At 42.2% G+C, this 27,845-nt stretch overlaps 1 long non-coding RNA gene and 1 other non-coding gene across 3 annotated transcripts; one reads left to right on the forward strand and one right to left on the reverse strand.

The window, feature by feature from the left end:
• Positions 1 to 105: 105 nt before the first annotated feature.
• Positions 106 to 27,757, reverse strand: LOC122911529. Of its 2 annotated transcripts, none has more exons than XR_006385483.1 (4): positions 27,359 to 27,757; positions 5,900 to 7,637; positions 5,168 to 5,273; positions 106 to 2,593 (listed from the first exon to the last, which is right to left on the reverse strand). It is a non-coding gene; the product is annotated as an uncharacterized LOC122911529 (long non-coding RNA). The 2 variants fall into 2 exon arrangements; XR_006385482.1 differs by having other exon boundaries at positions 5,075 to 5,273.
• On the forward strand, positions 14,856 to 14,964 carry LOC122914803. The gene has a single exon (XR_006385878.1). It is a non-coding gene; the product is annotated as a U6 spliceosomal RNA (small nuclear RNA).
• Positions 27,758 to 27,845: the final 88 nt, after the last annotated feature.

Genomic DNA, 27,845 nt, shown 5'->3' on the forward strand with positions numbered 1-27,845 from the left:
TTTGACAGAGATCACAAGTAGGCAGAGAGGCAGGCAGAGAGCCCAATGCAGGGCTCGATCCCAGGACGCTGGGATCATGACCTGAGCCGAAGGCAGAGGCTTTAACCCACTGAGGCACCCAGGCGCCCCACTTATTAACTTTTTAATGTACTACTATAAATTGTGCATTTTAAGCATACTAATCTGACAGCAAGTTGAGATTAATTGAAAGTTGGAGAACCAAGGCTGTGAGACAAAATGTGGTCTTTCACAAAAATGTAGGTACAAAATAGAGTGTTGGCTTGGAATCCAGAAGACTTTGTGCATTTTTTCCTGACAATTTCACTTTTAGTCCACATACTGATTGCCTGTTTTTAACTGATTTCCCTTATTACACTCCATTTCCACCTCTGCAAGCTAGCTCTAGTCTTTGCTCCATTTGAACTTCGTTCAGAAATCACTGAATGAGAATTCAGTCCTGTGCTTTCTGGAGGTAGAGATGTGCTCTGTTTCTTATCTCTTATTCCTACCATAGTAGTTTCTTTTCAAGAAGTACAGAAAAAGCAGTGTTTTGCTTTCTTGATATATTTCAGATTGGGAATCAAGATGGGAAAACAAGGAATTAGTAACAAAGGAGGATATTTATGATGAAGATTCACCCCAAACGGTAATAATAGAAAAAATGATAAAACACAGTCATGAATTTTCCAATTTTAACAAGGACTGGGAATATATAGAGAAGATGGAAGAGAAGCATGAAAACCAGGTAGAACATTTCAGACCAGTGACCCTCACCTTTAGAGAAGGTCCTACTGGGGAAAATGTTTACAAATACAATACATTTAGCAGCATCTTCTCTTTAAAGTCTATTCTTTCTGAACCACAGAGAATTTCTGCTGAAGGGAAATCACGTAAACGTGATATATGTAAGAAGAGCTTACCAAAAGAATCTGTTATAAAAAATAAGGCGATCAATGGTGGGAAGAAACTTTTGGATTCTAAAGGAAGTGTGTCAGCCTTCAGCCAGAGCAAATCTCTTACCCTTAATCAGACTTCTAATAGAGAGAAAATCTATACATGCAATGAATGTGGGAAAGCCTTTGGCAAACAATCAATCCTTAATCGCCATTGGAGAATTCATACAGGAGAGAAACCATATGAATGTCATGAATGTGGGAAGACTTTTAGCCATGGCTCATCCCTAACTCGACATCAGATAAGTCACAGTGGAGAGAAACCTTACAAATGTATTGAATGTGGGAAGGCCTTTAGCCATGTGTCTTCACTCACTAATCATCAGCGTACTCACACTGGAGAGAAGCCATATGAATGTATGAACTGTGGAAAGTCGTTTAGTCGTGTTTCACATCTTATTGAACATCTGAGAATTCATACTCAAGAAAAACTCTATGAGTGTCGAATATGTGAGAAAGCCTTCATTCATAGGTCATCTCTCATTCACCATCAGAAAACTCACACTGGAGAGAAACCTTATGAATGCAGTGAATGTGGAAAAGCCTTTTGCTGTAGCTCCCACCTTACTCGACATCAAAGAATCCACACTATAGAGAAACAATTCGAATGCAGCAAATGTCTGAAAGTCTTCAGCAGCCTGTCATTTCTTATTCAGCATCAGAGTATTCATAATGAAGAAAAGCCTTTTCAATGTCAGAAATGCAGGAAATCCTTCAACCAGCCAGAATCACTGAATATGCATTTAAGAAATCACACCAGATTGAAACCTTATGAATGCAATATATGTGGGAAAGCCTTCAGTCATAGGTCGTCCCTGCTTCAGCATCACAGAATTCATACTGGAGAGAAGCCCTATGAATGTATTAAATGTGGGAAGACCTTCAGCTGTAGTTCAAACCTTACTGTACATCAGAGAATTCATACTGGAGAAAAGCCATATAAATGTAACGAGTGTGGGAAGGCTTTTAGCAAAGGCTCAAATCTTACTGCCCATCAGAGAATACATAATGGAGAGAAACCCAGTAGTGCAATAAGTGTAGAAAAGCCTTTAGGCCATATGAATGATTATACATGTGAGAAATCACATGAGAGAGAAACTATATGAACAGAATATTTGTCATAATATGCTTTAGCCATAGATCTTTCCTGAAAATTTTTACTGGGAAAAAAAGTCTCATGAATGTAGTGAATATGGGAAGGCCTTTAGCAGGGGTACAAGCCTACTGTCCATCACACTTCACACTGTGGAGAGACCGTTTATTGACTATGAAGGCAATAATTCATAGGCAATAAATGTGAGAAAGCCCTTAGCCAGTATTAATCCCTTAATGGACGGAAGTCCACACTGGAAAAAACCGTATATATGTAACATGGGGAAGACATTAGGGAATAAGAATTTCTTACTGAGTATACACAAGAGGAAAGGAATAGGAATATAAAAATGGTGGGAAATCCTTCCGTTAAGGTGTATCCCTTATTCTGTATCAATTCACACTGGAGAGAGCTTGTATGAGAAATGTAGCAAACTGTCCACTATGAGTTCTTACCTTGTTAGACATCAGAAGATTAATCCAAGAACAGCCTGACGGATGTAGGAATTCTGTGTAAATCTTTGCAGTGATGCTGTTTGTAAGCAGTTCTACAGGAGAGCAAACAAGTAGATTATAAATGAATATGCCTTTCTTACAGCAGTAGCATGCCATTTTACTCAAGTCCTACACAGAAGTTTCTTTAGCTAATGGGCATGTGAAGATAGTCACGCAGTGGATCCAGAAAATGTTTTAAAGTTAAAAATTAAAGCTGCAGAAGAAGCAAAAGTTGGTGTGAATAAAGTTTTTGGTCTCTAATAAAATCAGTTTATATATAATGAGCTGTGACACTGGTATTTCTTACCAGATTTTCAACTTCCCCTTTGAAGAATTAAGCCTTACTATAGCTTTTGGGGGAGACTAGCCAAGCTAGAGAAAAACAGCCTGATCTCTGTGCTAAGAATATCATTATTTTGGTGTCAGTTTCACACATTTTAATTTTTACAAGTGCAGTGAGAACATAACCAAGAAACAACAAACCAGCAGGAGAGATCAAAGCAGGCTTAATGGTGGATGTGGTTTGCAATCCGAATACTAAGGGATGAGCACTAACTGCATAGCTGTGTGCGGGCCACGTACTCTGGGAGTCATTCTACGCCAAGTACACAAGTCTGTTCCCTCACGTTTGCTGCATCTAGATGCCACGATCCAGTGTCTAGTGTCAGATCCCGTGGCGCTGCGCTATCACTGCTGGCAGCATTACTGGTAACAGCAACAGTCCTTGCTCCATGCTAGGTCATAGTTATGAGCATTTACATTGAAATTAATAGTCCAGAGCTGTCCCCATTACTTTTCCTCCAGCCTGCCTATCAGTTTTGAAAACATTTACTTGTAAGTCTTCTTGAAATAAGACAGTTTTTATTTTCTCTACCAAACACTGAGAGATACTCATGGTTTGTACAGATGCTGGCTCAAATATTTTTACATAAATAGTCTGACTGGCCCCTTGGTTTCCTGTCTTGTGACTAGACAGGTGATATGTAGTAATCGTCAGAACAGTCCAGACACTTGGAAATAAATCTGAAAATAACAGTCCAGACACTTCTACCGCTTATATTTCAGGTTATGTTTTCGATGGCATCTGATGTAAGTAAATTATTTTAAAAAGGAGTATTATATCACTGACACAATTCTGATGTGGAATGAGTGATAAGGTTTCCAACTTAAGACAAAATATTCTGCTCTAGTACGTGAGCTACCTTAACTGAAAACCAAGAGGTGGAAATAGTTTGGAATGGGGTGGTGATTTTTTTTTTTAAAAGATTTTATTTATTTATTTGAAATAGAGAGATCACAAGTAGGCAGAAAGGCAGGCAGAGAGAGGGAGAAGCGGACTCCCCGCTGAGCAGAGAGCCCGATGCGGGCCTCGATCCCAGGACCCTGAGATCATGACCTGAGCCGAAGGCAGTGGCCTAACCCACTGAGCCACCCAGGTGCCCGGGGTGGTGATTTTTAAAAAGAGACTTATCTTTCCTTTGATTTAATTTTATTTATGAGATTCTAAGGACTGTTGAAGGATCTTTGAGAGACCAAGGAAGCACAGAATGGTACCAAACAAGGATTAAGAACCGTTGTGATTATGGACAGATTGGCCGCTGAATATATCCAGTTATAGGGTAATGGCAAGCTTTCTGTTTCTCCCACTCTGTGCTTCCCCCGCTCTTCCAAGCACTGGTACCATAAAGACGAAGAATTACTTCAATCCCTAGGTTTTATCTGCTTCCACTACGCATAGTTTTAAGTTATTTTGTTAGTCTGTTATGAAAGGATTCATCCAAATATTCATACTTTGTCAATTAAGCATGAGCATGCACATGGTAACATTTTACAATGATACTGAACTAGGAAAAGAAAGCCAAGGTTAAATATAGTGAAGGACTTAGAGCAGTAAGAGTATGCTACCTTATTGGAAGGTTGGGCTAAGGTCATGTTATAATGTCACTGATGGAGAATCATACTCAGTCACGTCTGTTAACCACTTCTTGAGCATCCACTGTGAGTCAGATGAATAAGACACACTCTACCTTTCAAGAGCTTGACTGTGTGTGTGTGTGCGCATATGTGCGTGCATATGTGTGTGTGTGAAGAGTATATGCCCAGAAGTCCTGTTACCTGGATATAAATCCAAGTTGCACGTATACTGTCTCTATATGACTTTGGACAAATTACTTCACCATCTACTGTAACACCTCACAGGATTATTACGAAGCTAAATGAGTTAATTGGTATAAAATGTTTATAGTGCCTGATACCTCAAAGCATTCAGTGAATATTAGCTATTAATTTCATCATTATCATCATCTTCACATGGCTGCTTCATTATTCTGGTCTGTCACATCTAGTGAGTCTTCCTAATCACCTCTTATCTACTTACTGTTTCACTTTTTGGAGGTTCTTACAAGACACACCTATTTTCTTCCAACAAGTCCTCCTTTGGCATTTGAGCCATTTTCAGGGGAAGTATATTTATTTCTCCATATATTCCAAGGAGACACAAAGAGCGCCAGATAGGAGAAGGTGAGAAAACCCACCTGGGTTGCAGGAAGGAGGAAGGGTGCCCTAAGATGTGTTTTGGAGAAAAGGCAGAATGAAGGAGGCATCATGGAGGAGAGGTGAGGCTTTACCCAGTGAGATCCGAAGCCCAAAAACAGCTTTCCGTACCACCTCTCAGTACAAGTCTTCTGGGCTGAGTGCAGCTGCCCTCACGGTCCAGTTAAGACCGAGTTATGCCTGTAAAGTGAGAGTAGCTTTATTAGCTTTATTAGTTTGTTTTAGTCAGATGTGATTAGAACCTATTGTGTAGTCACTGGTACAGATCCCAAAAGAACCAAGGCACGCACCACTGGGCACTTCCTAGGAGTCTATCTCTGTGCTGGGCATCAAAGGGAAGTCAGACACCTTAAATAGGATTTTAAGCAGTTGTGTTGGGGGAGAAATTGCTGATGAAGAAGCCACTGATGAAAGAATGACAAGGCTGTGTGCCTTTAGAGTCGCCAAAGTAAGAACTCTGGCATTAAAGGCGAATAGGAAGAGGACTGCAATGGTAAGCAATATCGTTAGCAGCAGCAGCTGAGCCTCAGGGCTGGCCGTGCCCCTCAACTGTGTGCTGTAACCTGAACTTTCAGCTAAGGGTTTTAGATGCAGCATTCAAACAACTAAATGTCTCCAGTTCTGCACCCACATTGCTGGGGCTGAATCAGCCTGTCGAGACTGGCAGCTGCCTTCTACACATTCCTACTTGAGAAAGAGAGCGCAGGTTTGGTTACAGAACACTGTACTAAACACTGTACTAAACGAGTGCTGCAATGAAGTGAGTCCAGTGGATTTTTTCCTTATGTTTATACAAAAGTACATACCTTAATTGAAAAATACTTTATTGCTCAATATAATCTGAGCTTCTGTAAGTCATAATCTTTTTGCTGGTGGAGGAGGGGGTCTTTCGTTGATGGCTGCTGACTGATCAGGGTGGCAGTTGCTGAAGGCTGGGGTGGCTGTGGCAGTTTCTTAAAATAAGACAGCAATGAAGTTTGCTGCATCGGTTGACTTTTCCTTTCAAGAATGATTTCTCTGTCATGAAGTGCCGTTTGATAGCATTTTACCCATTTAAAAACTGGAGTCAATCTTCCTAAACTTTGTTGCTGCTTTATCAAGTAATTAGGTAACATTCTAAGTGCTCTGCTGTCATTTCAGCAATCTTCACCATCTCCCCCAGGAGTAGACCCCATTTTAAGAAACCATGTTCTTTGCTCATCTGTAAAGAGCAGCTCCTCATCCCTTTGGCTGAATGAGATCGCAGCAATTCAGTCACATCCTCAGCCTCCGCTTGTAATTCGAGTTCACTTGCTCTTTCTGCCACATCTGCAGTAATTTCCTCTACTCAAGTCTTAAATCCCTCAAAGTCATCCACAAGGGTTGGATCAACTTTTTCCAAACTCCTGTTCATGTTGATAATTTGACCTCTTTCCATGAATCATGAAAGGCTATAGAAGGATAAATTCTTTCCAGATTTTTATTGACTTTGCCCAGATCCATCAGAGGAATCACTAACTACGGCAGCTACAGCCTTATAAAATGTTTTTCTCAAAAAGACTTGAAAGGCAAAGTTACTTCTTGATTCATGGGCTGCAAAATTGATCTGTTAGCAGTCATGAAAACATTAATCTCATTGTATATTTCTCTACCGGAGCTCTCAGATGACCAGTGCATTGTCAATTAGACCATATATTTTAGAAAAGAATCTTTTTTTTTCTGAGCACTAGGTCTTAACAGTAGGCCTAAAACATTCAATAAGCCAAGCTGTAAGCAGATGTGCTGTCATCCAGGCTCTGTTCTTTCATTCACAGAGCACAGGCAGAACAGAATTAGCATAATTCTTAAGGGTCCTTGGGTTTTCAGAATGGTCAATGGACACTGGTCTCCACTTAAAGTCATCAGCTCCGTTTGCCCCTAAGCAGAGTCGGCGTGTACTATGAGGCTTTAAGCCAGGCACTGGCTTCTCTCTAGCTATGAAAGTCCTAGATGACAACTTTCCCAATGGAAGGTGTTTCATCTACATTGAAAATCTGTTGTTTAGTGTAGCCACCTACAATGAATTGTTTTAGTTAGATCTTCTGGAGAACTTGCCACAGCTCCTACCATCAGCACTCTCGGCTTTACCTGGTACTTTTCCGTTCGAGAGATGGCTTCTTAAACTGCATGAATCAACCTCTGCTAGTTTCCAGCTTCTCTTCTGCAGCTTCCTCACCTCTGGCAGCCTACCTTGAACTGAAGAGTTAGGGCCTTGCTCTGGATTAGGCTTTGGTTTATGGGAATGTCGTGGCTGGTGTTCACACATTTGTGTGTTCACTGGAGTAGCACTTTTAATTTTCCTCAAGAACTTTGCCTTTGCCTTCACAACTTGGCTGGCTGGTGCAAGAGGCCTAGCTTTCAGCCTCTTTTGGCTTTTGAATGCCTTGCTCGCTAAGCTGAATCATTTCTAGTTTTTGATTTAAAGTGAGAGATGTGTGACTCTTCCTTTCGCTTGAACAATTATAGGCCATTGTAGGGTTATCATCTGGCCTAGTTTCAACGTTGTGTCTCAGGGAATAAGGAGGCCTGAGGAGAAGAGAGAGATGGGGGAACAGGAGGTTAGTGGAACAGTCTGAACACACTATTAAGTTCAAGGTCTTATATGAGTGCAGTTCCTGGCATCCCACACAATGACAACAGTGACATCAAAAAGATCACTGATCACAGATCACCACAACAAATATAATAATAAAGAAAAGGTTTTAATATTTTAAGAATTACCAGAATGTGACAGAGACACAAAACAAGCAAATGCTATTGGAAAAACGATGTCAACAGATTTGTTTGATGCAACATTGCCACAAACCTTCATCACTTTGTAAAAAATGCAAATCACAATAAAGTGAAGTACAAGAAAATGAGGTATGCCTATATAAGCGGGGGGAAGTCCCTTTATCGCTCAAGCTTTGATTTCTACATCAAAATAAAATTAATTCTTATTTTACTAGGTGGTTGTGAGAATTAAAGAGAAAATATTCATAAAGCAAACAACAGAGTGCTTGGCACATATGTGTTGCTTGGTGTGTTTTTCTTACTTTTATTAATCCTCCCGCTGACTACAAGGTGAATGTCACAATCATTTCCCTGGAGTTGTCAGCACTCTGAGACTCAATTCTAGCAAGCTTCCCAGAGTCACACATCTCAACAACACAGGCTAGATTTGAACACCCAGTAAAAGACCATACAACTGCCCCATGACAATATTTTGTCTCAGAAGATTAAGGTTTCTTTTGGCCATGACACAGGTCCTCTTATGCCTCTTTGAACAAAAAATATTCCCTTTGGCATGCTGTTCCTTCAGCCTAGAATGTCTCTTTATCTCCCTTATTATCAAGCTCATCTGCAGAGGGACTAATGCCCACCTTACAAAGTTCCCTTTTGTCGTCACCCAGGCTTCTTCAGACACCAATGGAGGAAATGAGGACTCAAAAAACTGTAAGACATACAGAAAATCAAGAGCAAAAAGGCAGAAATTCCTCCTTTCCTGTAATTACTTTTAATGTAAATGGATTAAATTCTCCAGTAAAAGATTGGCAGAATGGATTTTAAAATGATCCAAGCAAATGCTGTCTGCAAGTGAGTCACAGTAGATCCAAAGACATAAATATGTTAAAAGTCAGAGTAGAAAAGCTCTTTTATGCAAATAGTAATCAGAACAGAGCTGTGGTGCCTCCAATATTAATATCAGACAAAACAGACTTTAAATATGAAAGGTTACAAATGACAAGGTTATTATATACTAATAAAGTATTCATAGGAAAAAGATACAACAACACCAGTGATATATAAAGGAATAAAGGAATCGAACAATGTAACAAATTAACTATATCTAAGACAAATAACAATATTCCACCTCAAAACTGAAAAATACACATTCTTCTCAATTGCACTCAGCATATTTTTCATGATGATTTATTAGCCCATAAAACAAGTATCAATAGATTTAACAGATATCATCCAAAGCAACTTCCTTGACCACAACAGGAGGAAGTTAAAAATTAATAGGGCAAAGTGGACAAACATGCAGAAATTAAACTATGCACTCTTAAACAACTGCTATGGCCTGAATGTGTCCTCCCCAAGTTCCTATGTTGAAGTCCTACTACGCACTGTGATAATAGTAAAAGATGGGTCTTTTGAGAGGTGCTTAGGTCACAATAGTAGAACCCTCATGAATGGGATTAGTGCTTTTTTTTTTCTTTTTAAAGATTTTATTTATTGGGGCGCCTGGGTGGCTCAGTGGGTTAAAGCCTCTGCCTTCGGCTCAGGTCATGATCTCAGGGTCCTGGGATTGAGCCCCGCATCAGGCTCTCTGCTCAACGGGGAGCCTGCTTCCTCCTCTTTCTCTGCCTGCCTCTCTGCCCACTTGTGATCTCTGTCAAATAAATAAATAAAATCTTTTTTTTTTTTAAGATTTTATTTATTTATTTGACAGAGATCACAAGTAGGCAGAGAAGCAGGCAGGGAGACAGAAGGAACCCACTGAGCCACCCAGGCGCCCCAGGGATTAGTGCTCTTATAAGAGATCCCACAGAACTCTTTAGCCCCTTCTGCACTGTGAGGATACAAAAGCCGTCTGCAACCTCAAAGAGAGCCTGACAATGCTGGCACCCTGATCTCAGACTTCCACCCTCAAGAACTATGAAAAATAAACTTATGCTGCTTATAAGCTACTGGGTAGCTTATCTCTGGCATTTTGTTATAGCAGCCTATATGGACTAAGAAAACAATCACTGGGCCAAAGACTAAATCACAAATCAGAAAATATTAATCAGGGGCGCCTGGGTGGCTCAGTGGGTTAAAGCCTCTGCCTTCGGCTCGGGTCATGGTCCCAGCGTCCTGGGATAGAGCCCCGCATCGGGCTCTCTGCTCTGTGGGGAGCCTGCTTCCTCCTCTCTCTCTGCCTGCCTCTCTGCCTACTTGTGATCTCTGTCTGTTTTATAAATAAAATCTTTAAAATAAAAAAAAGAAAATATTAATCAGGAAAGACTAATGAAAACACAGCATACTAAAATGGCATGTAGAAAAAAACAGAGCTAGAAGGGAAACATAACATAAATTGACTACATGAGAAAATATCTTGAATCAATAACATAACTTTACACCCTCAGGAACTAAAAAAAAAGGACAAATTAAGCAAAAATGTATAGAAGAAGGAAATAATAAAGAAAACAAAGTTGAGATAAATCAAATAAAAAATAGACACAGAGAAAATCAATGAAACCACAAGTTGGCTCTTTGAAAAGATCAACAAAATTGTCAGACCTTTACCTGACAAAGAGAAAAAAGAAAACACAAATAACTAAAACCACAATTGAATATGGAGATATTACTACCAACCTTACCTTAAGACAATATTAAGAACAATGGTAGGGGCGCCTGGGTTGCTCAGCTGGTTATGTCTATCTAATTTTGGCTCAAAGTCATGATCTCAAGCCCCTTGTCAGGTTCCATGCTGGGCGTGGAGCCTGCTTAAGATTCTCTCTCTCTCCTTCAACCCCTCCCCCATCATTCATGTGTGCTCTCTCAAAAAAACAAAAACACCCAACTGTACACCTACAAATTATTTTTTTCTCCAAATTTTTACTTAAATTCCAGCCAGTTAACATAGAGTGTAATATTAGTACACCAACAAATTAGATAACGAAACAGAAATGGACAAAATCCTTGCAACACATAACTTACCTAAGTTGACTCAAAGAAATAGAATATTTCAACAGATCTTAAAAAAGTAAGGAGACTGAATCAATAATCGAAACCCCCCCCAACAAAGAAAGTCCTAGACCAGATACTGTACAAGTGAATTCCACTAAACATTTAATGAAGAATGAACAGGAATCCTTCTCAAGCTTCCAAAAAATTAAGAGGAAGAAACACTCCCTAACTTATTCTATGAGGCCAACATTATTTGGATACCAAATTACAATGAAAAGAAAATTACAGGTCAATGTTCTTTGTGAATATAGATGCAAAAGTCCTCAACAAAATATTAGCAAATACAAACCAACAGTGTATTAAATTGTTCACCATGACCAAGTAGAATTTACTCCAGGAATCCAAGAGTGAGAAGGAAATCAACCAATGTAATCCATCCCATTATTAAAATGAAAAAACTCACATAATCATCTTAATTTATGTAGAAAAGGTATTTAACAAAATCCAGTAACTTTCATGATAAAAATGCTCAGAAAACTAGGAAAAGAGGGGGAATTCCTCAACATGATAAAGGTATATATGGAAAAAACTACAGTTAACATTATCTTCAGTGGTTAAAGACTGAAAGCTTTTCCTCTGAAGTCAGAAAAAGACAGAAGACTTGCTTTCACAGTTACTGTTCAGCACTGTACTTGAAGTTCTATCCCAGAGCTATAAGGCAAGAAAAGAAAATAAAGGACATCCACAAGGGAGAGGAAATTGTAAAACTATGTTTTTGCAGCTGACATGATCCTATATTTAAAAGGATTCACAAAAAAAAAATCACAAAACCCAGTAAGGCCAATGATAAAAACCACTGTGTATCTATGGAACAGAAATGAACAATCCAAATAGGAAAGGAGGAAATTCCTTCCATTTACAGTAGTAACACAAGGGGAAAATATTTAGTAATAAATCTAACCAAGGTGAAATATTTGTATGCTGAAAACTAAAACACACTGCTAGAGAAAATTAAAGATGACCTAAATAAATGGAAAGATTACCCATGTTCAAAAGAAAACAGAAAGACTTAACATTGTTAAGATGTCGGTATACCCAAAGAGATACACGGATTCAATGCAATTAAAATTCCAACAGCTTTTTTTTCCCCCAGAAGTAGGAAAGCTGATCCCTAAATTCATAAGGGCCTCAAATAGCCAAAACAATGCTAAGAATAAAGTTGAAAGACTCACGTTACCCAACTTCACAATTTGTTACAGTGCTACACTAGCTGTAATAGTATGGCAGTGACATAAGGACAGACATACAGACCAATGGAATAGAAGAGAGAGCCTAGAAATAAACCCTCACATATACGGTCAATTAATTTTCAACAAGGACGCCAAGACCATTTAAGGGGGAAGAATGCAACATTTCCTAACTCATTTTATTGAATTGCCCTAGTATCAGACACAGATACCCCAAGAAAGAAAAACAAAACAAACTAAAAACCAGTATCCCTTATGAAAAAGGATGCAAACATACTGCAAAGACTAGCAACAGTCTTCTTTCTCCAAAGAAGATATATAAATGGGTAATAAACACATGAAAAATGGTCAACATAATCGGTCATCGGAAATGCAAGTCAAAACCACAGTGGGATCACTGTGGAGATGGCTGTAACAGGGAAATTTTAAGAAGGAAAAATAAATGTCCGTGACACTGTGGAGAAAATGAATGCTTTGTGAAATGCTTATGGGAATGTAAAATAGGACAGCCCTTGTGGAAACCAGTATTTTGATACTTCAAGAGGTTAAATATAGAACTACCATATTTTTCAGCAGTTCCACTTCAAAAGAATTGAAAGCAGGAACTCAAACAGGTAATTGATAACCAATATTTATGGCAACAGCATTATTCACAATAGCCAAAAATGAAGAAAAACAATCAAATACCCATCAACACATGAACTGATAAACAAAATGTGGCATATACATACAATGGAATATTATTCAGCCTTGAAAGGAATAGAATTCTGATACATTCTACAATGTTTATGAACCTCGGAAACATTACAGTAAGTGAGATAAGCCATACACAAAAGGATAAATGTACGATTCCATTTATATGGGGCACCTAGAGTAGGGAAATTCATAAAGACATAAAGTAGAATAAGGGGGTGCCTGGGTGGCTCAGCTGGTTAAGCATCTGCCTTCACCTTGGGTCATGATCCCAGGATCCTGGGATCGAGCCCCGCATTGGGCTCTCTGCTCAGCAGGGAGCCTGCTTCCCCCTCTCTCTCTCTGACTGCCTCTCTATTTGTGATCCCGCTCTCTCTCTGTCAAATAAATAAATAAAATAAAATTAAAAAAAAGAAAGTAGAATAAGAAGATACTGCTGGCAGGGTGGAAGGAGGAGCTATTGTTTAATTGAACAGTTACTGTTTGCGATGATGAAAAATTTCTAGAAATGGATGGTGCTGAGGGATGCACAGCAATGTGACTGTACTTAATACTACCATACATTTAAAAATTGTTAAAATGGTAAACTTTTTATTATATATATCCTACAATAAAAAGAACAAAAACCTCAATACATAATACATAGCCTTCTTATTCTAGGGAAATTGGATATTATGTCTTTGTTTCTAACAGAAGGAAGACAAAAGGGAGAAACCCATGCAAATTATCCAAATCTCATAATAAGATAATATCTATTTCATGGTAATTTTTAGAGTGCTACAAACCATACCTTCTAGCTTTTGTCTCTTGGAACTGAGCTATCTTATCTCTGTTGGAACCCACCAGTCAACAAGTTAATGGAAATTATACACTAAGACTGGAATGGCACATGTCAAGAAAAGACAGGGCAATGTCTGTAAGTACTCACCAATTACACTGAGAAGAACCTGATTTTTTGTAAGGGTGTGGGTCCTGACATGTAAACAAACTGTTTAATTATTTGTGGTTTTATTTCTCCTTTAAAAATTATTTTTGTAAGAATAACAGTCCCATACAGGATTACTCATTGATAATTAGTCAGTAGTTACGTGAGAAAAAAAAAAACCATTTGTTGATGACTGTAGGTTGCTAATTATATAATGACTTACATTCTGGAACTGCCATGGAACATACAAACCCATTTCCTCATTGTAAATCTTAGGAGAATTGAGACACTGAAAGGCCCACGATATAGATACAGGAAATGCTCAGAAAATATGTGAATTCTTACAATAATGGGGTAATCAGTAGTTTACAGTGTGGCTCTTGGACCAGCAACATCAGCACCCTGAAACCTGGGATAAGCGCAGATTGTCAGGACACTGTCCCTGGCAGAGAGGAACATTTGAACAAAGGCCTAGTAGCTGGAGAGGTTGGGTTATAGGGAGGGAAAGAAGTTCCATTGTGTTAAGGTAGTTTGGGGGGTTGGGGGAACATACATCAAAGCAGAGATGGGAGGGGGTGGAGCCCAAGGTATCTTTCCTGACATATTAGGCGTTTGGATTTCATCCTAAGAGCAACACGGAATGTGGAAAGAAAGGAACACATTCTTCATGCCCCTGGGACAAACTGGGTCATTAATAAGGGAACAAATGCTGGGTAAGGGACCACCTCTAGAAGGCACCCTTGTAGGAATCCAGCCTCTACAGCAGGGTCTACTAGTTTCCCCACAGGAACAAAGGCCCAGAGCTATTTTAAAATTGTTCAGATTCTCTGTGGTGGCACTTTCTTATTGTTGTTTTGTTTTACAAACCTTTTGAGGACCCTCAACCTATGCTTCCAGGCTGAAGGTGGACTCCCTAGAAGTACCAGGATGGAGAGAGAGCTGAGGGTCTTGGTTCTGTAAGCCATTTAGTTACACTTCCACGTATCAGACACAACAGACACCCAAAGCAAACAGAAGGAAGTATGCACAGATGACTAGTACTCATGACTATTCAAAGGCTGTATGTTTTGAAGTTTCCTTTTACTAAAACGTGAAAGCTAATCAGCGATCACTTGCACCCCCGGGAGACATACCAGAAGACAGATTCACAGATGCCTAAATGCAGAGAATTGAGAGCAGTCCTGATGGCCCTTCTGAGGACCCCACCTTTCACAGGCAGTGCTAGTGCTCGCTTCGGCAGCACATATACTAAAATTGGAACGATACAGAGAAGATTAGCATGGCCCCTGCGCAGTGCTAAAGTTGTCAGTTTACATTTGTTTATATAATTTTTGCCAGAATACCAGTCTCCCCACTGAAATATTTATGAGTGCAAAAATATTCACAAATATCTGACATCTAATTAAAAGTAAATGGTGATATACAGAAACAAGAGAATATAACCTAAATCAGAAGAAAAACCAATCACTTAAAATAGGAATAGAATAAAAGTAAAAGTAGAAGACATTAAAACAGAATAATGTATTCCATATGTCTTAGAAGCAAGGAGAAAGACTGAACATGTTAAGTACGAAAATGAAAGACCTAAGGAAGACCCCAGTCTAACTAGAAGAGATGAAAGCTAACATTTATGGCGTGAAATACAGTGGATGGGACTAAGGGCAAAGAAAGGTTGCAGGAACTCTTGCAGAAGAAAAGTTGAGGAACCTGGGTGATGTAGCAGTAGAAACTATTTGAAAGGAAACTGAGAGAAAAAAAATTATCAATGAGCAGTGAGACAACTTCAATGGAATTAAAACACTGAAGGCGCTGAAACAGAGGTAGAGGGACAGAAAATCATTGGAAGAAATAATGCCTGAAACATTTCCAAATTGTTGGAAACTATGAACCTACAGAATGAAGAAGTATAAGACAATTTCACCAAGGCTGGAGCTTGGGAAGATGGTGGACTAAGTGGGTGCTGAGCTCACCCTGTCCCATGTTTTCGACGAGACAGCATCCATGTGCAAGTCACTAAGCCACAGAGTGATGTGAAGACTGGCAGAACAAATGCCACAAGTAAATACAGACAAGAAGCTGCATCTGAAAGGTTAGGAAGGTCAGAAAAACACAGGGAGACTGTCTAAAGGAGGGAGGGAGCTGTGTTTTTGGAGAGGATGGAGAAACAGGCCCTCACCCCAGGGAGCTCACATGAGGAAGACTCTAAGCCTCAGAGCATTTGGCTTCAAAAACCAGAAGGGCAGGTTCCTGGGTGGCTCAGTTGGTTGGGCGACTACCTTTGGCTCAGGTCATGATCCTGAAATCCCAGAGTCAGGGTCCCACATCAGGCTTTCTGCTTGGCCAGCAGTCTGCTTCTCCCTCTGCCCTCCCCTCTCAAATGCACTCTCTCTCTCTAATGAATAAATACAATCTTAAAATAAATAAACAAGCAAACAAATAAAAACCAGAGGGGCTGATTTCTGTGAGTTTGTAAAATCAGTGGGACTTGAAACCTGGAGCTTTGGAGGTCAGCTGACTCAGCACTAGAGGAGCCAGGAAGACAAGTGACAGCTGGGTCCCTGCCCTTAAAAAAACAACAGACTGCATTGAGAAGCAAAGTTAAAATGGCAGTTCACACAACACTAGGGGCAAACAGGAGACAGATCTGTTCATACTGCTTTCAGAGAATGTTGGGGGACTTCTTCAAAAACAAGGGAGCTAGCAGATGCCATTATCCTCCCCACCTCCCACCCCTGCATAAGCACAGAGCCACCTGCGAGCTTAGGGCTGCACAGACCCTTGCTACCTAACCCACTAGCAGTGTGCCACACCCATGAGTTCTCTTGAGGACTTGCTTATTCCAGGCCTGCCAGCCTAGGCCCTGGGCTCAGGGCAAATTTGTAAAAGCCTCTAGCACCCAGCCCAGCCATGGAGAACACAGCTGCCACCATGCACACCACACACATCTGCCGTGCCACACCCAGTTGTGTGCCCCCAGCCACGCTTGTGTTTTACCCAGCCACACCCCCCCAAGCCAGCACTGTAAGCTCTGCCTAGCCAGACACCCACAGGTGCCATTGCACACCCTGCCCGGTCACTCCCACCAGCCACCTTCACGGGCCACAACCAGCCACGCACTCTCCATCATTAGCAGGCACTGTGCCCAGCCACCGAGTGCCCAGCTGCTGCCACGCGCTACACCTAGCCACCAAGACACCCCAACCACTGCACTGCACACAGAAGCCTGCTCCAGCCAATGTTGTTTGCTGTGCTCAGCCTTGTGCCCCCAGCCACCGCAGGGCCTCAGGAGATCCTAGATCCTAGGACTAATGGCCTAGGGACAATCTAGCTAATATGGCCACCTTGCTCCTGAGTTCCCAGGTGGGCACGACTCCCAGGAGCTGGCCTGCCTGGGTCCCACTAACACCACAGAGAACAAACATAGCCAACAACAGGCAGAGTCAGTGTGGACAACAGCACTGAAAGGAAAAGTAACTCCGACACAGCAGCAGGACGTAAGCAACACACATCGGATACTCTCCTGAAGGGCCAAGGTTCTGAACAAGGAGACATCACACGACAGGGCACTCCAGGACCTCTTCATAGAGTCACTACTTTTAAGAGCTTTTTTTTTTTTTTTTTTTTTTTTTTAAAGCTGACTTATCTTAACACACAGAAACAGACATAGAGAAGCAAAGTGAGGAGATAGAAAAATCTATCTCTGATGAAAGAACAGGACATGGCTACAGCCAGAGATCTAAGCAAAAAGATATTAAGTAACATGCCTGACAGAGAACTTAAAGCAATGATTATAAGGATACTCACTGGACTTAAGAAAAGAGTGGAAGACATGCATGAGACCCTTAATACAGACACAAGGAATAAAACAGCGAGATAAAGGATACGATAAATGAAATGAGAGAAACACTTTTTTTTTTAAAGATTTTATTTACTTATTTGAGAGAGAGAGCACAGAGGGAGAGGGAGAAGCAGACTCCCCGCTGAGCAGAGAGTGGGGTGTGGGGCTTGACTCCTGAGATCATGACCTGAGCTGAAGGCAGACGCTTAACTGAGCCATCCAGGTGCCCCATGAGAGACACACTTGATGGAATGAACAGCAAGACGGAAGAAGCAGAGGAACTAAATTACTGAACTAGGAGGCAGAGTAATGGAAAGTAATCAAGCTGAATAGAAGAGAGAAAAGAATAATGCAAAGCGAGAACAGACTTAGGGAACTCAGTTGCTCTATCAAACACAGTATTTGTATTACAAAAGTCCCAGAAGAAGAAGAGAGAAAGGAGAGCAGAAAATCTATACAAAGAATCATAGTTGAAAACTTCCTTAATCTGGGGAAGGAAATAGATCTCCAGATCCAGGAGGCACAGAGAACCCCAACAAAATCAACAAAAGGAGATGCACAACAAGACATACTGTGAAATTAAATGTAAGATACACTGTTAAAGAAAAATAATGTGATAGTGATAAAGAAAAAAAAAAAGGGAGTCATTAATTTACAAAAGAAACCCCATAAAGCTAGCAGGGGATTTTTTCAGAAAAACTTTGCAAGCCAGAAGAAAGTGGCAGGATATATTCAAAGTGCTGAATGGGAAAAACCTGCAGCCAAGAAATACTCTATCCAGCATGGCTATCATTCAGAATAGAAGGAAGATAAAAAGCTTCTCCAAAACTAGAGGAGTTTATGAACACCAAATCAGCTCTGCAAGAAATATTAAAAGGGATGCTTTCAGGGAAAGGACAGACCAAAAGTGACAGAATTGAGGTAAAAAACACAAAACCAGTAAAAATGAATATTTCTGTAAAAAATCAGTCAGGGAAATCACCAAAAACAGGTTATAAAATATAATAACATATATCTAAAACATGAGGAGGGGAGGAGAAAATAGGTTTGAACTTAAATGACCATCAACTTAATATAGACTATTATATTCAGAAGAGGTTATATGAAAACCTGGTGGTAACCATGTACCAAAAAGCACTAATAAATATGCAAAGAATAAAGAGAAAGAAATACAAATATATCACTCAAGAAAATCAGCAAAACGTGAAAGAGCAAAAGACAAAAAGGATCAGAGAAAAACTACAGAAACAACCACAAGTAATAAAATAGTAGTAAATATATATCCACCAATAATTATTCTGAATGTAAATGGACTAAATGCTCCAATCAAAAGTTACAGGGTGAAAGAATGGATATAAAAACAAGACCCATCTATATGCTGCCTACAAGAGACTCATTTTAGATCGAAAGATACCTGCAGATTGAAAGCGATAGGACAGAGGGATGCCTGTGTGGCTCAGTTGGTTAAGCCTCTGACACTTAAAATTTTTTACTTAAATTCAATTTAGTTAACGTACAGTATATTATTAGTTTCAGGGGTAGAGTGTAGTGATTCATCAGTTGCATAGAATACCCAGTGCACATTATATCAAGTGCCCTCCTTAATGCCCATCATCCAATTACCCCGTCCCCCCACCAACGTCCCCTCCAGGAACCCTTAGGTTGTTTCCTATAGTTAAGAGTCTCTCTCTCTCTCTCTCTTTCTTTTTTTAAATATTTTATTTTATTTATTTGACAGATAGGGATCACAAGTAGACAGAGAGGCAGGCAGAGAGAGGAGGAAGTAGGCTCCCTGCTGAGCAGAGAGCCCAATGTGGGGCCGATCCCAGGACCCTGGGATCATGTCCTGAGCTGAATTGAAGGCAGAGGCCTCAACCCACTGAGCCACCCAGGCGCCCCAGTTAAGAGTCTCTTATGGTTTGCCTCCCTCTCTGTTTTTTTCTTACTTTATTCTTTCCCTTCCCCTATGTTTATGTTTTGTTTCTTAAATTCCACATATGAATGAAATCATATGGTAGTTGTCTTTTGCTTAGCATAATACCCTTTAGTTCCATCCATATTGTTGTGATTAGCAAGATTTCATTTTTTTTAAAGATTTTATTTATTTGACAGACAGAGATCACAAGTAGGCAGAGAGGCAGGCAGAGAGAGAGAAGGAAGCAGGATCCTGCTGAGCAGAGAGCCCGATGCGGGGCTGGATTCCAGGACCTGAGATCATGACCTGAGCCGAAGGCAGAGGCTTAACCCACTGAGCCACCTAGGCACCTCTAGAAGCCTCCAACTCCTGATCTCAGTTCAGTTCTTGATCTCAGGGTCATGAGGTCAAGTCCCATATTGGGCTCTGGCCTTGGTGTGGAGGCTACATTAAAGAAAGAGAGAGAGAGAGAGAGAGAGAGAGAGGGAGGGAGGGAGGGAGGGAGGAAGGTAGGAAGGAAGGAAGGCAGAAGGAAGGAAGGGGAAAACGAAAGAAGGAGAGAATGAAAGAAAGAAAGGGAGGGAGAGAGGGAAGGAGGGAGGAAGAAGAGAAAATGAGGAGGACAGAGAAACATCTATCATAAAAATGGATGCCAAAGGAAAGCCAGAGCAGCACTATTTATTTTGGACACGTTAAAACAAAGACTAACAAATGACAAAAAAAAATAACACTTACTATATAGTGCCCATCTTAATAAAGGGGACAGTCCAAGAAGAAAGTATAACAATAGTAAATGCTTATGCAATCAACATAGGAGCACCAAAACACATGAAACAGTTCGTAACAATCATAAAGGAACAAATCAATAACAACACAACACTGGCAGGGGACTACAACAACAGCCAACTCATGGAAAGAACCTGTATGTCCATCACCTGAGGAATAGATAAAGAAGATGTGCTGTATATATGCAATGGAATTTTACTCAACCATAATAAGAAATGAAATCTTGCCATTTGCAACGACATGGTTGGAGCTAGAGAGTATACTGCTAAGGGAACTAGTCAGAGAAAGACAAATAGCATATGACTTCACTCATGTGGAATTTAAGGAACAAGACAAATGAACATGGGGCGAAAAGAAGGAACACCAAGAAACAGACTCTTTAGCTATAGAGAACAAACTGATGGTTACTGGAAGGGAGGTGGGCCGCGACAATGGGTTAAATAGGTGAGGGGTATTACAAAGGGCACTTATGGGGCACCTGGGTGGCTCAGTGGGTTAAGCCTCTGCCTTCAGATCAGGTCATGGTCTCAGGGTCCTGCAATCGAACCCCATATCGGGCTCTCTGCTCAGCGGGGATCCTGCTTCCCCCTCTCTCTCTGCCTCTCTGCCTAATTGTGATCTCTCTCTCTCTCTCTCTCTAATAAACAAACAAACAAAACCAAAGAGCACTTGTGATGAGCAATGGGTGTTGTATATAAAGTGATGAATCACTAAATTCTACACCTGAAACTAATATTACACTGTAGGCAACTGGAATTTAAATAAAAACGTGGAAGAAAAAAAGATTAAAAAATAAATTACTAATTCAATTTCTCATTTAAAAAAAACACCATGACTAAGTGGGATTTATTCTTAAGTTGCAAGAGTCATTCAACATTTGTAAATCAATCAATGTGATGGGAAGTGGCCAAGCATTTAGAGCTTTTCTCTTACTTGGTTCATTGATCACACTGACACAGCACATCAATAAGCGAAAGGATGAGAAGCATATGATCATTTCAACAGAGACAGAAAAAGCCTTTGACAAAGTACACCACCTATTCATGATAAAAATCCTCAACAAAACATATTTAGAGGGAACATACCTCAACACAATAAAGGTCATCTATAAGAAACACAGAGCTAATATCATCCTTTATGGGGGAAAAACTGAGAACTTTTTCCCTAAAGTCAGGAACATGGCAGGGATGTCCACTCTTACCACTTTCATTCAACATAGACTGGAAGTCCTAGCCACAGCAATCAGACAACAAAAGAAATGAAAGGAATCCAAATCAGTAAGGAAGAAGGAAAACTTTCACTATTTGTGGATACCATGATACTATAGAAAACCTGAGAGACTCCACTTAAAAAATTGCTAAAACTGATTCATTTCCCAGTTTGACACAATATGCAGGCTAATGCCCAGCTCTTATCAATGGAACGTGAATGGAAGTGACATATATGAGCGAGCGGATAGGACTACAGATCTTCCTCGACTTATGATGGGGGGGTCCCATCCTGATAAATCCATCAAATGCATTTAGTACACCTAAGCCACCCCATGACAGAGCTTACCCTGGACCACCTGAAACGTGCCCTGCACATTTACATTATCCTACAGCTGGGGAAAATCATCAAACACAGACTATTTCATAATAAAGTGCTGGATATCTCATGCATGTATTGACTATTGCACTGAAAGTGAAAAACACAAAAGGTGTAAGTGCACTGGCTGTCCACCAACACGACCGCATGGCAGACTGGGAGCTGTGACTCGCTGCTGCTGCCCATCATCAGGGGAGACGATCTCACTGCAATGTCACCAGCCCAGGAAAAGATCCAAACTCAAAATTCAAAGTCCAGTTTCTACTGAATGCACACTGCTTTCACACCACTGTCAAGTGGAAGAATCCAAAGTTGAATGACTCTAAGGTGGGGACCACCTGTACTCCCCTTCTCTCCTACTCCTCTTGGCCAGTGGGATGATGCCAGGGCAGCCTTAAAGCAACAGAATGCATTGGATCCCTGGCTAAATATGTGGTATGGAGTTCCCCCGCTGACCCACCATAACCATGGCATGAATGAGAAAAAAACTCCTTACTGATGACCCACCTAGATTTTGGAGTTCATCTTTTACAGGAGAGAATTAACATAGTGTAACTTGTATGTCAAACGTACAGCAAGATCATGCAACATCCCAGGGTCAAGAGACTGGTGAGTGGCCAAGCATTTAGAGCTTGTTTCTTAATCAGTATACCATGTCCTAACCCTAATAAAGAACAGTGTGATGGGATGGAAAGAAAGGGCCAACAGGGCTGGACTACTACCGTCACCAAACAAGACACCAGGAAAGCCACGAAAAGAACTTGCCCATGGAATTTCAGATGCAGTAATCTCCTGGGAGTCTGTCAGTTGCCAGAATCCCCACCTGCCAGGCTGTCAGCCACCTACCCGTGTAGGCGCTTTTGGAGAGGCCTCTCTTCACTGGCCACAGTTCCTGCCCTGCTCCACTAGGGAGATCAGCTCTGCTTTGGGAACAGGACTCCCTGTGCATGGAGAGATAAATGGGGCATGGGTACGCAGGGAAGGACAAAGGAGGTCTCGAGTACACAGGAGTATACACCTTTTACACACCACCATGAAACTCCAGAAAGGAAACGACTCTTTCCAGAAGGTGTTCTCTAATGAAGCCAGTAGAATCCAACCTCCCCATGGATCAGAACTATCTGGAGATGTCTGGTTTGAATACAGAACGAATCAAACCAAATCTCTGGGCGTAAGGACAGAACACAAGAAGTCTGAAAAGCTCCCCAGGTGATCCCAGGGCTGGAAGATGGCTAAAAACACTGGACTAAATCACCTGCTGAATAGCATCTACTGCTGTCAGATGTCCGAAGTTGGCCGTGACCTAAATGTGCTACCCACGCTGAAGAACAAGCCTTTACTCCAAATTGGGAAGACAGAGCTGAAGGTGGGGGCCTGCTGCCCGACCTGCTGCCGTATCATCTCATGGCTACTTCGAGGATACCGTCCTGATGGCCTTGACCAAGCAGAGAACGCGAGCGGACACGCCTGGGTTGGCATCTGCCAGGCCAGGAGCCGGTGTCACCTCAGGGCTTCTCATCAGGCAAAATCATTACGTCTTTCAGGGGTGAAATCAGCATGAGTACGTTTTCTGGGACACACTCCAAATGCATTTTGCCAAATGTGAAGACTTAGAGACAGGAAGATTCTAGAGAAACCAGTGACTAAGGCACCGGGACCCTCAGAAACTTGGACTAGAAGATCCTGTACTGCAGGCCAGAATGCATCCAGCTGTCCCACAGCGAATGGTCACTGGTGTCTGCCGGATGCCTGGCCCTGAGCTCAGGGAGCCAGGAGTGTCAGAGTTAAATCAGACCTTCCTTCATCTGTCATGGAACTGAATCCCTGTCCCCACTGGGACTTGGCTCCTGTTGGTCCCTCCACCTAGAATACTATTCCCTGTGCATCTCCTTTCAACAACTAGTCACAGTGGTCACTACCACCATTTACTGCACTGATGACTGACTTCCAGGGAGAGACAATGTGGACACGAGGCTGGGAGAGCCCCGTCAAGGTAACCATCTGGACATCTGGGAAAAGGGAGACCTCGGGCCTCCATCGGTTCGGACTCAAACCGATTTCTGGGAAAACTTGCCATTTCAAGTTTTGTGGGAAAATATTTGGGATTTACTGATTAGTACATATAATAAATACATGTGTCACACTTGCTATGTTCCCAGTTCTATTCTAAGCACTTCACAGATATTAGGTCACTTGGGCTAAGTCAAAGGTTACTATAAAGAGACAATAAAATCGGGGCACCTTGGTGGCTCAGTGAGTTAAACCTCCGCCTTTGGCTCAGGTCATGTCTCAGGGTCCTGGGATAGAGCCCCACATCGACCTCTCTGCACTGCAGGAAGCCTGCTTCCCCTCACTCTCTGCCTGCCTCTCTACCTACTTGTGATCCCTCTTTCTCTCTGTCAAATAAATAAATAAAATCTTTAAACAACAACAACAAAACTAAACAAAAAGACAGTAAAATAAAATAACTGTATCAGGGCCCAGGAAGCTCACAGTGCCTCCTTAAGTCTGTGTGTTCTACAGCACTTCTTTCTGAAAGGGAAATCGGCCAACAGACACAGGACAGCTAAAGATGCAGCACCAAGCCCAGACTCTTCCAACAACAATCAGAAGGCAGGAAAGAGGAAGGAAAAAGGAAGAGCTTTCTTAGATGCCCATCAACACCATTTAATGACATGTCTGTACACCCTCTAAAATGATCTCCCTCAGCAGCAGAGAAGCAAGGCGAAGGCCTTAGGAAAGAAGGGACAAATGTGCAGGTACCAGGGGCCAAAGCCATTTAGCTTAGATTGTGCCACTTAGAAAAATACCATGAGCACTGATGTCAAATATCTTCCTGTTTGTCTGATTCACCCACTTGGAGAACTTCCTATTACCCACAGGTCCTGCTAAATGGGCTGTGAGGACATTTGACCCAACCAAACTGAACCAATCACTTTAGCTCTTATGGAGATCTGGAATAAGGACATCAGATTGAGGCCAGCTTATGCTGGACACTTGGGTAAAAATGTTGAGAATTATGTTTCTTATACAATAATCCCTGTTGCACACACAGCAATGCCAATAAGAGGTTAGCACACGAATATGCTGAGGCTGTGGGGAGACAAGAAGGTGGGTCCCAGAAACCTTCATTAACCATGCTAAGAGAGAAAGAGTAGAATGAAAGCCTGTGGGTACCACTCAGGAGAGCACTGAATCCTTACCCAGTGAGGCCAGAAGCCCACATGTCTCCCACATCACCTCCCGGTATAAGGTCCTCTGGGCCAGGACCAGATGTCTCCATTCCTCCCCAGTGAAGGTCATAGCCATGTCTTGCAAAGACACCAAAGCCTAGAACATCAATCAGAGATGGTGGGCGGCCATATACTATTAGATGAGATGTGAACCTATTGGTTGGCCTCCGGCAGAAGTCCAGAAAGGCCTAAGGTCTGAACCCCTGAGTATCTCCTGAGAACCTAGCTCTGTGCTGAGCTCAGGAGGGAGGCACATGGTGCCTCTGACAGAATAAAAGATGTGGGAGAGCAAAGCCTCCTGTGCAGGAAGCCACTAGAGAAAGACAAAACCATGATCATCTAATGCAGTCGGTAAGGAGCAGACAGTAAACCCATGAGGTAAGCGCCATCACCTCCATTCACAAGCAGCAAACGGAGGCTCAAAGCCAAGTGGAACAGAGTTGTATGTCTAATGAGAAGGGGCAAGATTTGCACCCAGTCCCTCGGGTCCAGCCATGGTGGGGGGTTTAGATTTAATCTAAGTATGACATAGTCCCAGAGGGGAAAAAATCTTTCATTCCTCAATCCCTTATTGGACACTGGTCAGGTCCAGCACTGTTCGAGGCCTGGAGATGGAGCAGAGAACAGCAGCTCACACTCTGGGGCTGGGGAAGGTCTCCGTCAAGAAATTAAAGAAATGACCAAGATCAAATCATATAGCCCTAAGACCTCAAAAAACAACAAAAGAGACTGAACTGATTGCAAACATTAGGGGCCTTAGGTGGGGTAACCAGGGAAGGCCTGTCAGGGGACACTGGAATGAGGCTGGAGTGAAGTTGGGGAGCAGGCCAGGCGGGGAAAGATCAATCAGTAACATAAGTCCCAAAGGTAGTCAGAGCTAGGACGAGTGAACGGGAGGACTTGCTAGAGAGTAACTCCAGGCCTGTTGTGTTTACAACCCAAGAGACACAGCATTCCTGTACATTGTCAGTAAAGAATATTGGAGTCACTCTTCAAGACAGGTCTCCCCCACTACCTGAAAGCACAGTGTTCCTAGGAAAATATCCCTAAGCCAAAATGCAATAAAGTGAAAAGTATCCCCCAACTTTCTCAAGGTGCCCCTTACTGCTAACTTTGCTTTTAGGAAAAACTTATAATAGCACCTGTTCTCACCAACCAAAAGAAACTCCAAGAGGATTTTTGTTTTTGCCTTACTAATGTAGTCTCTCCTAAAAGCCAGTGGCTAAATCCAAACCTTTGGAAAGTGGGGGAACCTGAGTAAGAAAATGTGTTCTACAGGAAAATGGATTCACTGCTGCAAGCTGCAAACTGGCTTCACTTGTAATACAGAGATCTTCAAACTTCAATCTGGTGACTGTCTTGTGTTCCCACCTGTCCAGGGATCTTCCACACCAATCAGAGAAGCAGCAATTCAAAAAACGCAGCTCCCATCCCTTCTCCCAGCTTCCAGCTGGGTAGAGGTCTGTGGCAAGGAGGTCCAAAGGCCAGACTCTCCTTGGTGTGAGCCTAAGAGCAGAGCAGGACCAGCTTGGTCCCCCTCAGAATCGCACCCAGGCTGATTGCTCTCTGAGCAATGAAGGACACATGTCACACACATAAGCCCTCTGGTTCCCTCAACTGAGAGAGAATAATCCTTAATACACACAGTATTCCAATTTTAGACCCAGAGGAATAGAGGCCAATGGCCGCAAAAAGGCAAGTTGAGGTCAGAGGCAGAAATGCAGGCCTCCCCTTCTAACCTCTGGTCGGGGTGCAGAACCCTGGGTTAGGAGTGATTAAATCTACCTCCCTCCTCCACTATATTCCTCCAGAACCTTCCGATCCAAGAACACTAAGAAGGAATGGTGAAGATGATGAGGGAAGAGCAAGCAAGCTGAGGACAAAGCAGAAGCTGACACCCTGCAATCTCCCTCCCACCCCGCACTCCTGGGTGGGACATGTGTGACATACTTCCAGGAATCTCCCAACCTTCTGTAAATACCTTGCTAGAGAGGAGAAACCACCTTAACCAGACAATGGGAAGGCCTCAAGGCCTCAGGTATATTTAAGTCCATTCAGCATATGAAAGTTTTATTGAAACCTCCCTTTTCCTTACATCCCACAACCCCACCAAATAAAACCTGTCACCATTCACGACCCCGGGGCAACAGCTCTTTCTGCCCACAGGTCCGGTCTCTGTGCTTTAATAAAACCCCATTTTGCACTAAAGATGTCTCAAGAATTCTTTCTTCGTGGTTGGCTCTGGACCCCACCCCCACTGAACCTAATTTATATTCTAAAACTTCATCAGAGAGTCCCAGGGTCAATATCACTGCGGGCTGAACCGTGAGGACCCCGGCGCGTGAGCCTGTGCCGACCCTCCACTCACCAGCTCCGGCGCCGCCATGACCCCCCATGGGCGGAGCGAGACCGCGAGAAGCAGGGACTAAAGCGCGCCCAGCGGGCTCAGCCGACCCCTCACCCCAGCCCTGGGCCGGGTGACCAGGGACCTCGGTCTCCGCTGTGTAAAGGCTCAACAAGGTCCCCAGCGGGTGTCTCAGGAACGAAGGGCTAGTGTGGAGGCGCCGGACAGGAGAGAGGGACAGCCCCGTTACAGGTGCTGTCGGGCTCATACAAAACCGTGGATTTAGGTCCTATCCTCCTCACTGTCCTAAGACTCTTCTGAGTGCGGCCTCTCCTCAGCGCTGGAAGCAGAAGCGCAATTTGACACAGCCCCGTTAGAACCAAAAGTCGCCGCAAGGAAGACGCTAGAAGGCCTGTCCACCGTGCGGCGGAAATACCCCTCTCCGATCTCTGTCATTGGCTGAGCGTCCACCGACGTCCGATGCTTTCTGGGTAATGTAGTTTCTGACTGC

This window comes from Neovison vison, chromosome 7 (genome assembly GCF_020171115.1).
Source record: "Neovison vison isolate M4711 chromosome 7, ASM_NN_V1, whole genome shotgun sequence".
Lineage (NCBI taxonomy): Eukaryota > Metazoa > Chordata > Mammalia > Carnivora > Mustelidae > Neogale > Neogale vison.